General features: G+C 40.8%; 1 long non-coding RNA gene across 1 annotated transcript; it reads right to left on the bottom strand.

Annotated features, from left to right (window-relative positions):
• Window positions 1-823: 823 nt before the first annotated feature.
• LOC116006522 lies at window positions 824-1051 on the bottom strand. Its single transcript, XR_004095146.1, has 2 exons — window positions 994-1051; window positions 824-867 (listed from the first exon to the last, which is right to left on the bottom strand). It is a non-coding gene; the product is annotated as an uncharacterized LOC116006522 (long non-coding RNA).
• Window positions 1052-13348: the final 12297 nt, after the last annotated feature.

The following is a 13348-nucleotide window of genomic DNA, read 5'->3' as shown; positions in this document are numbered from 1 at the left end:
CTATATCATGGGAAAGTGTTAAACAGTCTTTAATAATTACTTCTACCATGAAAGCCAAGTTCGTTTTTCATATTTTGAGGCCACTTCATAATGTGTATGGCTTAATAATTTCTTCTCTAGGCTTAGAATTTTTGGATTTTGTATCTAAGCCATTAAGAATCTACTGCGACAACTCAACTACAGTTTTCCTAACTAAGAACGACAAAAGTGGGAGTCGAATTAAGCACATCGACATAAAGTTCTTAGCTATAAGGAAGCGAGTTAAAAAGTAAATCATATTCCTTGACTAAAGGCATGCCTACAGTTAAATTCAAGGATATTGCTGAAAAGATGGGACTTTCACCCATTTTGTAATTTTGTATATACATACAGTTTTAATGAAATTCTTTCGCATTCAGAAATTTTCTCATAAAGTGTGTACACTCTAAATTCATTGAGAAAATATTTAGGTTGGATTTGAAATAAACATATGGTTTATTTTCATTAAGTTTTTCTTGTTTCCTAATTAAGTACTTGAAAGCAGTTTGCATTTGATCATAATGGATATTACTCGCACTAATGAAAACATATCATTATGGTTGGTGTTATTCTGTTCTTTAAGTTTAATGTTTGCACCAAGTGGGAGAATGAAAGGTTTTGTCTAATAAGGAGATGAAAGGTTTTGTCCAATAAAAGTCCAAACCTGTCATTTTCATTTGGGAGACAAACCATTTGTGGTACAAACAACTGTAAGAAGACATTTGGGATTTCTGCTGCATTGATGGTCTGCAGCTAGAAGACATTTGGGATTTCTGCTGCATTGATGGTCTGCAGCTATTTGACATTTGGGATTTCTGCTGCATTGATGGTCTGCAGCTATTTAAGGACCTCGATTTCTGCTGCATTGATGGTCTGCAGCTATTTAAGGACCTCAACCTCTCCTGCATTGATGGTCTGCAGCTATTTAAGGACCTCAACCTCTCACTCATTGATGGTCTGCAGCTATTTAAGGACCTCAACCTCTCACTGCTCAAACATTCAGTCTCATACACCATCCAGAGAGTATAGAGTAGAAGTGAGAGAGAAATCAGTTCATTCAAGCAAGCAGTCCAGATAGTTCAGAATGATTCAAACTACAACATCAAATGTAGCCATAGTATTAGCAGCAACCAAATGAAAAATATAAAGATAAAAATCACTTATAAATTCATGGATTGAGAACTGAGAAGATTCACAAAAAAATTCAAAGCGAAGCAATCCATAAATTAGGTTCACCGTTGCAAAAATCAGCCGCCTAGCGCCTAACTCGGCCGACTGGGCCAAGTTGCCGGCCGAGTTAACTCGGCAGAGTTAGCCGAGTTAACTCGGGCGAGTCGGCCTTATTAATTTTTTTACTATATTTATATATATTTAAATTTATTTATTTATATAAATAAGAGAAGTAAGAGATATATCTATAATATATATAATATAATATGTGATATACACGCACACACATGCACTATTTTTTTTGTTTTTATAGGTCGCCGCCTAGACCACCTAGGCGCTAGGCGCTAGTCTACCGCCCGACTAGCGCCTAGCGCCTACTGCAACCATGATTAGGTTATAACTCTGAATGTAGAGATTTCAAGTTAAAGCACAATAAATGTCAAGGAATTTAGCTATTGAAAAGTATGGATAACAATCTTTTAGTGAATCAAAATTTTTCTTTGTACAAGTTCATTAACTTAAAAGTTGAGTATATAGATCTCCAAGTAAAATCAATAATGAGAGAAATAAATATTTTGTTGTATGAGTAATCATCTAACTGCATTTCATCATTTCACAGATGATGAAACGTCCAGAATGTTCACCTTGAAAATCAACTGAAACCAATCGAGGGGTATAGGTAAGGAGTCCCTGCAACAGAATTTTCAAGAAAAATGACTCTGAAATNAAAAAAAAAAAAAAAAGAACCTGGAAATTCCAGAAGTGAGAACCAATGAAGTTTGCATAGCTTCCAAATTGGATTGTCACAATTTCTTTCATGTCCTTCAAAGGGTAAGAAAAGCAAAGATTCAAAGACAGCTCAAAAGCTAAAACCCGATAAGCAAGAGGTCTGAATTTAAGAAGAGAAGAAACTACAGGCGAGAAAAAGATTTTGCCTAGCCAGAAGTAACTTTGAGTCTCTTGTTAGAGAGATTAGTGGGGAGTTGAGAGATACTCTCCTAGTCTAGGGTTTTGAATAAGTGGTTGTCATTACTTCTTACCTTGTATAAATAGTTAGCCTCTGTACAGCTCCTAAACATGAATATACAAACATACGTACATCAACTGCTTTCTCTTAAACTAAACAAACATGGTATCAGAGCCTCGAAAGTGAGGCAGTGGGTGGTGGTCGTAACTGGGAGACGACGCCGGAGCTCGGAGTTCGCCGTCGCCGAGATCCTCACGCGCCTCCACGCGCCGCTGTCGCAACCTCCACGCGCCTCCACGCGCCGGCGCGTGCGGCGTTTTCCGGCGTCTTCTCCGGTCGCGATTGGTATGGCCGAGCTCGTCTTCCCGTGCTGAGTTTTCCCAGGTATGGTTTGGGTATAGGTTTGTGAAGGGGTCTGGGAGTAGTGCGTACGCGGTATGGTTATGTACGCTGTGTGGGTTTTTTTGCTTGTGATTTACTGAATTTAATTGGGATTTGCTGAGTTTAGTTGAGAGAATGGCTGAAGGAAAAACAATTACAGTAGTATCTACCCCTTCCAAATTGATTGATATACTGTAGGGATGTAAACAAATCAAATAGTTTTGATTCGATTCGTGATTCGAATTCGAATATGCCGATTCGAATTCGAATATTTCGAATTCGAATCCGAATTCGAATACTTTTTTCGATTCGAATTTATTCGAATTCGAATACGAGTAAGAGGGTATTTGATTCGAATAGTATTCGAATTATTCGAATATATATATATATATATATATATATATATATATATATATATATATATATAATATGTTATCAAACCCTAAATAGCAAATATTCATCTGTTGACTTCAGAGTTTAGACATCCCTGCCCTCCGCCTCCGCTTCCTTCCTTCCTCCAACGCCTCTGCACTCTGCCCTCTTCAGTCTTCATCGTCAGTTCGTACGTGCCTCAGATCGACGAAGGTTCCAGCCAGAGGCCAGATCTGTGACGGGAGGACAAGCTTCTTCCCCTCTTCTCGACTTCACGCAAAACCTCACGGGAGACGTCCAGGCAGGCCACCGGTGGATCCGTAGACGTCATAACAAAAGCAAGCTGGAGGTGGGGAAGCTCTTCCTCGGCGGCAGATCTGCAACGAAGTTGGTCTGCACTAGGTGTCTAGATCTCTTCCTTTTTTCATCTTTAATATCTGATTTTCTATTCCCTCATGTTGAGATTTGTAATTTTGTATTTTGTATAGTGGTCTGATAAGCTCTACGAGAATCGCAAGAATGCAGCTCTCGAGGTGAGTGTTGTGGTTTTGGTTTTAGCATTTCGTTTGATTTTTGTGTTTTTGAGCATTTGCGGTTTAGAGATTTTGAAATTTTTTGGTTTTTAATTTGTTGACCGAGGAGTATACGTACTCTCCCCAAGCCAATCACCGGAAAGTAATTGGTTTTTGGAGTTCCCATTATAGTGCAGTTGTTCCGGCTTCCCATAGGAGTTACTCTGTATTCTAATCACTGACGTTGTTTCGTGGTTTTAGGGAGGATTGATAGGGTTAGCTGCAGCAACTGTGGGTTTGACTTTTGAAGCAGCACAACATCTTGAGGTAATGGATTCATTAGATTGTTAAAAAGAAATAGTTTAGTTATACTTTAATTTAACAACTTAAAGGAAGGTTGATCTTGTCAACTTGATAGGTCAGAGAAGTTTTTTTTTTTGGAGAAAGGTCAGAGAAGTTGTTTGAACCTCAAGGTGGATTTATTATTATGAGTCAGGTTAGAAGTTAGATTATTGGAATAATTTTACATTAGCATACTTGTTTTGTTTTTGGCAGATATCCCAGATACAGTTTAATTTATGTGATTACAAAGTTTGGACTTTACTGCTTGGATATTTTTTACCTGTAAGATTAAACTGGAGTTTGCTGTATTTCTAGGATATCTGCCAAAAACAAAATATATGTAGAGTTTGCTGCTTGGATATTTTTTACCTGTAAGATTAATTTTCCAGATTCATAACTTTCAATATATTTTTCAATGAAGTTAAGATGTTTGTGTTCATCACAACAACAAAATGATTTAGTTTCTTTCAAAATTTTATGTTGCTTCTACCATCCTTCCTCCTTATGCTGATAATTCTTGTTAAATACTCTGCAGGAGCGGTACAAATTTCAACATCCACCGCCAAAGAGACGAAAGTCACTGAGGAAGAACTAGTTGAAGCTTAATGCAAACTTGAAATTTGTATTCTAGCATTTAATATATGAATTTGATGATAGACCTTTTGATGTTATTATAATGTAATTCTTGATTCTTGATTAGTATATTCATGTAAAAATTTATGATATTTAAATTTAAAATTTTATTATATTTTATCTTTATTTATTGGAGAATTTATTAAAAAATTGAGTTAGGATTTTCGAATTCGAATATTCGAGTCGAATCGAATATATTCGAATAAATTGGTCGAATCGAATTCGAATCGAATTTAAGATTCGAATATTAAATGAATCCGAATTCGAATATGCATCAAATTAATCGAATTCGAATCGAATAGTCAGGTATTTGACTCGATTCGATTCGTTTACACCCCTATGATATAGTACTTGCTTCAGATGGGTCTAATTTTGCTGAGTGGAAATTTTTGGTTAAAATAAACCTGGGTGGTATGGGTAAAGATGAGCATTTAACTAAGGAATGTCCAACAGAACCTAATGCTGCCAAAGATTGGAAAAATGATGATAAAGCCCTTTTGTCCCGTATAATTAACTGTATTGATAGGAAGATTATACTATCAATGCAACATTGTACCACTGTTAAAGAAGTTTGGGAGTTGGTAGATAAATGGTTTAGTGGGACACAAAACTTAAGAAGATTATATCAGTTGTCTCAAGAAGTTTATCGGCCTAGTCAAAAAGGACATGATATTAGGGATTATTACTATGCTTTTAAGAATGCGTGTGAAGCTTTATGTACTGCAATGCCCATAACTGATAATGTGCAGACAATGAAGAAACAACGTGATCAGTTGTTTGCTTTCAGTTGGGTTTCTGGGCTGGACAAGGAACATGAGGTTCTTAGATCTCAATTGCTAGGGAATAAGGAAATGGAAACAATAGATCAAGTGTTTTCTATGGTACAGAATGCTTCAGGTCATATTACTGATGAAAGTTCCGAAAGAACTGCCTTTATGTCACAGGGAAATAATGGTGAAGACAAAGCTCTTGTGTCCAGTGGCAACGAGAATTATGGGCGAGGTAGTGGTGGCCGTTTCCGAGGACGTGGTGGTTTTGGGCGAGGACGAGGAGGTGGCCGAGGGCCAAGGGTCTGTTTCAACTGTGGAGAACCTGGCCATTTACGCAACCAGTGTACAAAACCCTTTAGGCCGCAGATGTCTGCTAATGCAGTTACCAAACCCGAAGGGAATGTCGTGGCTTTGTCAAATGAAGAGTTGGCTATGCTGAATCAGATGAAGTTGTCTCCTTCCTCGCAACCTTTATCCAGTCCAGAACCTCCGTCTCCTGCTTCTGCCACTTTTGTCCGTTCAGGTAATCCTACTGCATGTGTTTCCTCTGCGTCTTCCTCCCGCCAGTGGGTTATTGACTCCAGAGCCAGTGATCACATGTCAGGTAATATGAGTTTGTTTTCTAAATACCTCCCGTTTAGTCGTGCTGCTAGAGTCACCCTTGCAAATGGTTCAACTACTCTAGTTATGGGTAAAGGTAATGCTGGTGCCACCCATGCTTTACCGTTGTCGTCTGTGTTATACATTCCCCAGTTCCCGTTTAATTTGCTCTCAATTAGTCAAATCACTCGTGCCCTAAATTGTTGCGTCACATTCTTCCCTGGTTATTGTTTGTTTCAGGATCTGTTGACGAAGAAGATTATTGGTAGGGGAAAGGAGGTGGACGGTCTGTATGTGCTGGAACAAGCTCAGTTCTCATCTTCTAAGGTCGAACGGGTCGGTCTCTTGGGGAGCACATCTCCGTTCCAGTTGCATTGTCGGTATGGCCACCCATCCTTGTCAACATTGAAGAGGTTATGTCCTAGTTTAGAGTCTTTGTCTACTTTACAATGTGAGTCATGTCAACTTGCTAAACACTGTCGTGTACCCTATCCTCCTAGAGTCAATAACAGGGTAGAATCTTTATTTCAGTTAGTTCATTCCGATGTGTGGGGCCCTTGTCGTGTGACATCCAAAAATGGTTTCAGATATTTTGTTACGTTCGTAGACGATTTTTCTAGATATACATGGCTCTATCTTATGAAGTCTAGAGATGAGGTGTTTAATATTTTTTGCAATTTTTGTGCCATGGTGAAAACCCAATTCAATAAGGTTGTCCGAATTATAAGAAGTGATAATGCAACAGAATATCTTCAAAATCAGTTTTCATCCTATATAACTCATAATGGGATGATACATCAGACTTCTTGTGTCCGTACTCCTCAACAGAATGGTGTGGCAGAACGGAAAAACCGCCATCTGTTGGAGGTGGCACGTGCCTTACTGTTTCAGATGAAGGTTCCTAAAATGTTTTGGTCTGATGTCGTACATACAGCGTGTTATTTAATCAATAGACTTCCTTCTACCGTTCTTCAGGGCCAAATACCGTGTAATATTGTGGAACCATCAAAACCATTGTTTCCCCTTCCCCCTAAAATATTTGGTTGTACATGTTTTGTACAAGATATGCGTCCACAACAGGGTAAACTTGATCCCAAGTCACTAAAATGCATCTTTTTGGGGTATTCTCCAACTCAAAAAGGGTATAGGTGTTATTCTCCTGAGTTGTGCCGCTATTTGGTTTCAGCGGATGTTACTTTCTTTGAAAATACTTTGTTCTATGGCTGTATCCCTGCTTCTTCTGAGTACAGTTCTATTTCTGCGGCGGAGGAAGATTTCCTTACCTATACAATAACCCTTCCGTCGTCTCCCGTTCAGTCTACTCAAAGGGCTCCGGTTACCCAAGTTTACTCTAGACGGTCGAAAGGTGTTGGTGTTCCTAAAGTTCCACCAGTGACTGCTCCCCTGCCACAATCTTCGTCAACAGGCCAAGATCTTCCTATTGCTCTCCGAAAAGGTATACACAGTTGCCGCCATCCTATTTCTTCTTTTGTGTCATATAATCGTTTGTCGGTGTCCTCTCGTGCTTTTGTGTCTCAGTTGGATTCAGTTTCTGTTCCGAGAACCTTGTGTCAAGCCTTGTCTCATGCTGGGTGGAAGACGGCTATGGAGGAAGAGATGGCAGCCTTGGAGGATAACCAGACGTGGGACCTTGTTCCTCTTCCGGATGGTAAGGTTCCCATTGGGTGTAAATGGGTTTATGTTGTCAAAACAAACCCTGATGGTTCTATATCTCGGCTGAAGGCACGCTTGGTAGCCAAGGGCTACGCACAGACGTATGGTGTTGACTATACAGAAACGTTTTCTCCAGTGGCTAAGTTAACGTCTGTTCGTGTTTTTATCTCATTAGCTGCTGCTAACCATTGGCCTCTCTATCAGTTAGATGTGAAGAATGCTTTCCTACACGGAGAGTTAACTGAAGAGGTTTACATGGAGCAACCACCTGGGTTTGTTGCTCAGGGGGAGTCGAGTAAGGTGTGTAAATTGAAGAAGTCGTTGTATGGCCTAAAGCAATCTCCGCGGGCATGGTTTGGAAGGTTTAGTAGTGCAGTTGTTAAGTTTGGCATGCGTAGGAGTAGCTGTGATCATACTGTGTTTTTTAAACATACCGAGAATAAATGTATTTTATTAATAGTGTATGTTGATGATATAGTGATCACAGGAGATGATGCTGAAGGGATTTGTGCCCTTAAGTCTTTCCTTAAAGACGAGTTTCACACTAAAGATCTGGGGTTGTTAAAGTATTTTCTGGGCATTGAGGTGAATCGGTCCAGGAGAGGCATATTCCTTTCACAGAGAAAGTACGTGCTGGATTTACTTGAAGATACTGGGTTACTAGGCTCGAAGCCATGTGAGACACCTATGGATCAAGGCGTCAAGCTTGTAGCTGGGGAGGGGGAGACCTTGGATAACCCAGAGCAGTACAGAAGGCTGGTAGGAAAATTGAATTATCTTACAATTACTCGCCTAGATATCTCATTTCCAGTGAGTGTGGTAAGTCGGTTTATGGAGTCGCCTACGCAGACCCATTGGGAAGCGGCAGTTAGGATTGTGAAGTATCTGAAGAGTGCTCCCGGAAAAGGGATTTTGTATGCAGACCATGGACACGTGGGCATTGAGGCGTTCTCGGATGCAGACTGGGCTGGGTCACCAAGTGACAGGAAGTCTACTACAGGGTACTGTGTGTTTGTGGGAGGTAATTTGGTTGCATGGAAAAGTAAGAAACAAAATGTTGTGGCACGGTCTAGTGCAGAGTCAAAGTATAGGGCTATGGCTCACGCAACGTGTGAGATAACGTGGGTACGTAATATTCTTGAGGAGGTTGGTGTACAAGTAAGGTTACCAATAAAGTTGTGGTGTGATAATAGTGCCGCAATGCATATCACAAATAACCCTGTGTTTCACGAGCGGACCAAACATATTGAGGTGGATTGCCACTTCATTCGTGAGAAAGTGCAACAGGGGATGATCTCAACTGTGCATGTTCGAAGTGTTGAACAATTGGCTGATCTGTTTACAAAAGGGCTGGGTAAGAGTAGAGTTGAGTATATTTGTAACAAGCTGGGCATGATCAATATCTATGCTCCAGCCTGAGGGGGAGTGTTAGAGAGATTAGTGGGGAGTTGAGAGATACTCTCCTAGTCTAGGGTTTTGAATAAGTGGTTGTCATTACTTCTTACCTTGTATAAATAGTTAGCCTCTGTACAGCTCCTAAACATGAATATACAAACATACGTACATCAACTGCTTTCTCTTAAACTAAATAAACATCTCTCATGCAATAAAACTGCATGAGTGAGAAAACAATTTTTGAAAGATCTGCTACATTACAGATAATAACATAATTTGAACAAGTGACAGTCATTAGAACATTTAATAAACTCACTGCCACAAGCCCCCTCCCAACAAGAATTTTCTTATACACAGTGCAGCTGAAATACTTATTTCTAGGCTGCAGTGATTATTACATCAATAAACATTAGTTATTTTCCTTATCAAAAAAAAAACATTAGTTACGGAGTATTTTCCAACTCTCTAAACACTACCACTTCAACATACATACAGAGATACATTGCCTGCCAACACTCTTTGAATATAACACAAGGAAAAATCAAATTAAAGCACAAGCTTCAGTAGTATTGTTATCCAAAATCAGTAAACATATCAATGAGCATTGGCTAAGCGATGGCCGCGACTGAGAGGAGAGTAAGGGGCTGGCACTGGATTGTTGGGTGCTGAGAGGTGTAGGCCAACAGTCACAACTGCTGCAGCACTGGCTGCCTGATGGCATTGAGTGGATTGGCTGTGGTAGTGCGGCAGTGTGAGGATAGAAACTGAGGAGCAGCACTTGGGTTCCACTTACACAATGCAAACTTACAAAAATTATATATATAATTTCAAGTACAAACTGCAGACTTGTCTCAGTTACCCCATCATGAATGATGCAATGAATGTAGTTTAGATGGAGTAATTTGCTGCAAAATGTAAATGTTCATATAATTTAGACTGTTTAGTGTTCTAAATTCTCTTGTTCAATTTATGATTTTATCACTAAAAGTCTTTCGATTTCGAGTTTCAACTGTCATCAGGCACATATCAGTCTAACAATAAATAACTTCATTCAATCATTCAACAAAAATGAAATACACAAAACTAACTTCATTCAATCATTCAACAAAAATGAAATACACAAAACTCACAAGTACTGGAGTACACAGCACACTGTCACGGAACATCACAATCAGAATTCAGAATGCTTTGTTTAATGTAGGCTTCCTCACAATCAGAATTCAGAATGCTTTGTTTAATGTAGGCTTCCAAAATGTCAAACTAAACTATTCATTAATCAACTCCAAATTAGGAAAAGAATATATGCAAAGCAAGTTAAGCAACGTCGGATTACCGTATTGGAGAGTGTTGCCTTGAAGGATTACCGTATGTGGAGCACCGGAGCTATGTCGCCTTGTCGGATTACCGTATATGGAGCACCGGGGCTACGTCGCCTGGTCGCCGACTCACCGTCGTGGAGCACTATAGGTCTTTTGCTCAGGACAGGCCTTTCTACTACCGGGGCTACGTCGCCTGTTTTTTTTTTTCCTGATTTTTTGTCAGATCAATTTTTTTTTCATTTTTTTCTTTTTCGTCCTTTTTTTGTTCTCCTTTCTCTCCCACTTCTAATCACACATACAGAAACTTTTCAAAAATCACAAAAGAAAAATTTCTACTATTACGGATACTCTTAAAGATAATATAGAAGGAAAATATTCAATGGACTCCCAAAAACTTACTCCAACTTTAACTCCCACTTCAGTTTTGATTGGAAGAAGAAGAAAAAAAAAGAATGGATAAGCATGTAAAAGTCGAAAATGTGAGTAAGAATTGGGAGTACTAGAATTCTTTTTTTTTTTTTGGTAATTTCTCTTCGTCCGTCTAACGGTCCCCACGTTCGATTGAACCCGGGTTCTCCCGAAATTCCTCCCCACAAAGAGAGCTCACTTGCCACTTGAGCTACCCAACTAGGTTGGAGTACTAGAATTACTACTATATAAGATCTATAAAAAGGGTCAAATAGGCCTATAAACTTTACTCAAAAAGTCAATTAGACCCTTAAGCATTTAAAAGTCGAAATTAAATCGATTAACATGTTATTTTAGTGCATTAAAGCCCAAAAGCTTATTCGTGACTTGCAATAGCATGTCACTAGAGTTCCAGCGACCCTTTAGCGCTATCCCAACCACATTCTAACAACAAACATTGGCGACCCAAATGGGTCACCTTCTCACTTGTGAAAAGGCGACCACATCCTTCTTCAATGGCGACTAACAATAGTAGAGTGGCCAGAATGTGATCGTAATAGCGTCGGAGGGTCACTGGGACCCTAGTGACCTACAATAACAAGTCACTAATCGGTTTTTAGGTTTTAATTCACCAAAATAACATGTTGATGGACTTAATTACAACTTTTAAGGGCTCGTTTGGTTCGCGGAAAATATTTGAAGGGAAGCGGAAGTGAAATTCCGTGGAAAAGTAGTTACCAAAAAGATAAATTCTGTTGTTTGGTTGGTGGAAAAGAAGTTGCTGGGAAAATAAATCCTGTTGTTTGGTTGGATTTAGAATGGTAAGGAATAATGTGTATAAAGACCTAAATGCCCCTATCATCATCATCATCATCATCATCATCATCATCATCATCATCGTTAATAATGTTAATAAAATTAATATTCATTAATAATATTGTTTTAATTTGGGGGGCCATTTTGGGGGTTTTTTGGGCCAAATTTTTATTTTTTTGGTAAGATTTTGGGCCAATCTTCTTCTTCTTTTTTTTAAAACAAATTTTGGGTTTAATTTTATTAGGTTTTCATTCTTGTCTCCTCAACTGCAGTGACGAGTCCTGTGTGCGTGTGTGGGTTGTGGCTACGTCGAAGACAGAGGCGGAGGCAACGACGGCGAGGTTGACGCGGCGAGCGGTGAGGCAGTGGCGCAGAGTGAGGTGACGACTGGCGAGGGCGGAGGCGGAGGCGGCGACGGCGAGGGCAAAGGTGGAGGCAGCGACGGCGAGGGCAGAGGCAGAGGCAGCAAGGCTGGCTTTCCAGTTTCCAGGCAGGGAAGAAGAAGAAATGGCAGAAGGAGGAGGAAGAAGAAGAAATGGCAGAAGGAGGAAGAAAACAGAAGGGCAAAATGGTCTTGACAACTCAATTTTTGTTCCCATCAGCCATGGAAAACAAAATCCAAGGGTCTACCTCCGATTTTGTTTTCCTGGAAAAGGGGGAACCCACTTCCCATTGGAATTTAAGTTCCAATCAACCAAACATGGGAAAAGATCAATTTCTTCATCTTTTGGGAACCTACTTCCCATGGAAAACAACTTCCTGCCAACCAAACATGCCCTAAGCGAAAGCGAATCTAAAACACGACGTAAAACCCGAACATGTGGGTGACCTAATCTATTATGCCACACTGTAGAGGAGACGCGAGCAATAGCCAACGCAGCAGGACCCAGACTTGGAACTAACCAGGAATAAAGACCACCCGAGACCCCTCCTTTATGCAGGACCTCCTGAGTTGAAAGATCCTTCACAAAGAAACAATCTGGGTGAAACTCAAAATACACAGAATTATCTCTAGCAAAACGCTGAACAGACATTAATGAAACAGAGAGACCAGGAACTAATAAAATATCAGACAAGTTTAACGACTTAGAACGAGCAGCTATAGAAGATGAACCTACTACACCAAGAATAGGCATACATGTGCCATCACCAATGCGAAGAACATCAGAACCGTGGTAGCTAGCAGCCGAAGACATCACCGAAGGGTCCGGGGTAGCATGGTTCGTGGCACCGGTGTCGGGAAACCATTGGTGCAACGCAACCGAAGCGGCCTCATCACACAAATCACCAGAGAAAGCAACATGGGCTTGCGGTCTTAGAGCATCTGTGAACCTCCGAAAGTAGCTCACGGCCAAGTGACCCATGGCGTTACAAATCTCGCACCTCGTTCCAGTGTAGCGACCGCGGCCTCCACGACCACCACTACGCCGACCGCGACCATTGTCGCGACCACTAGAAAACTGCCAGCGCCCACGCCGAGCAGCCATCGCAACTACCAGACCACCAACGTCATCGGCACAGATGAATTCCTGAGAAGAGAGGAAGTCTGCGAACTCCGGTAGCGTCACAGGTTCACCAGTTGTCAAAGTCGCCACAAGCAGTCGAAACTCCGGTCGCAGCCCACGGAAGACATATAAATTCTGATCATCTAAACCAATGGGCCTGCCTGCCAACGCTAAATCTTCAACCAGGAGTTGCGCACGACCGAGGTAGTCTGCAATGGAGGCGTCACCCTGCCGGAGAGCTTGCAGCTGACCGAGAAGCCAGAGAGTACGCGACCTCGTCGCCGAACCGAGTGACTGTTCAAGGGCGAGCCAAAGCTGTCGGGAAGTCGTCCGACCAACTGTGTGATGCATAACCTCTTCGGAAAGCGAAGAGATTAACATGGACAGAATTGCCTGATCCTACTGCCTCCAAGCAATCTACAACGCTGTTAGGGCGGGGAACGGAGGCGTAGGTGTAGGGCCGGCA

This window comes from Ipomoea triloba, chromosome 15, assembly GCF_003576645.1.
Source record: "Ipomoea triloba cultivar NCNSP0323 chromosome 15, ASM357664v1".
In the NCBI taxonomy this organism is placed as follows: Eukaryota; Viridiplantae; Streptophyta; class Magnoliopsida; order Solanales; family Convolvulaceae; genus Ipomoea; species Ipomoea triloba.
This window is presented reverse-complemented; position numbering and strand designations above follow the sequence as displayed.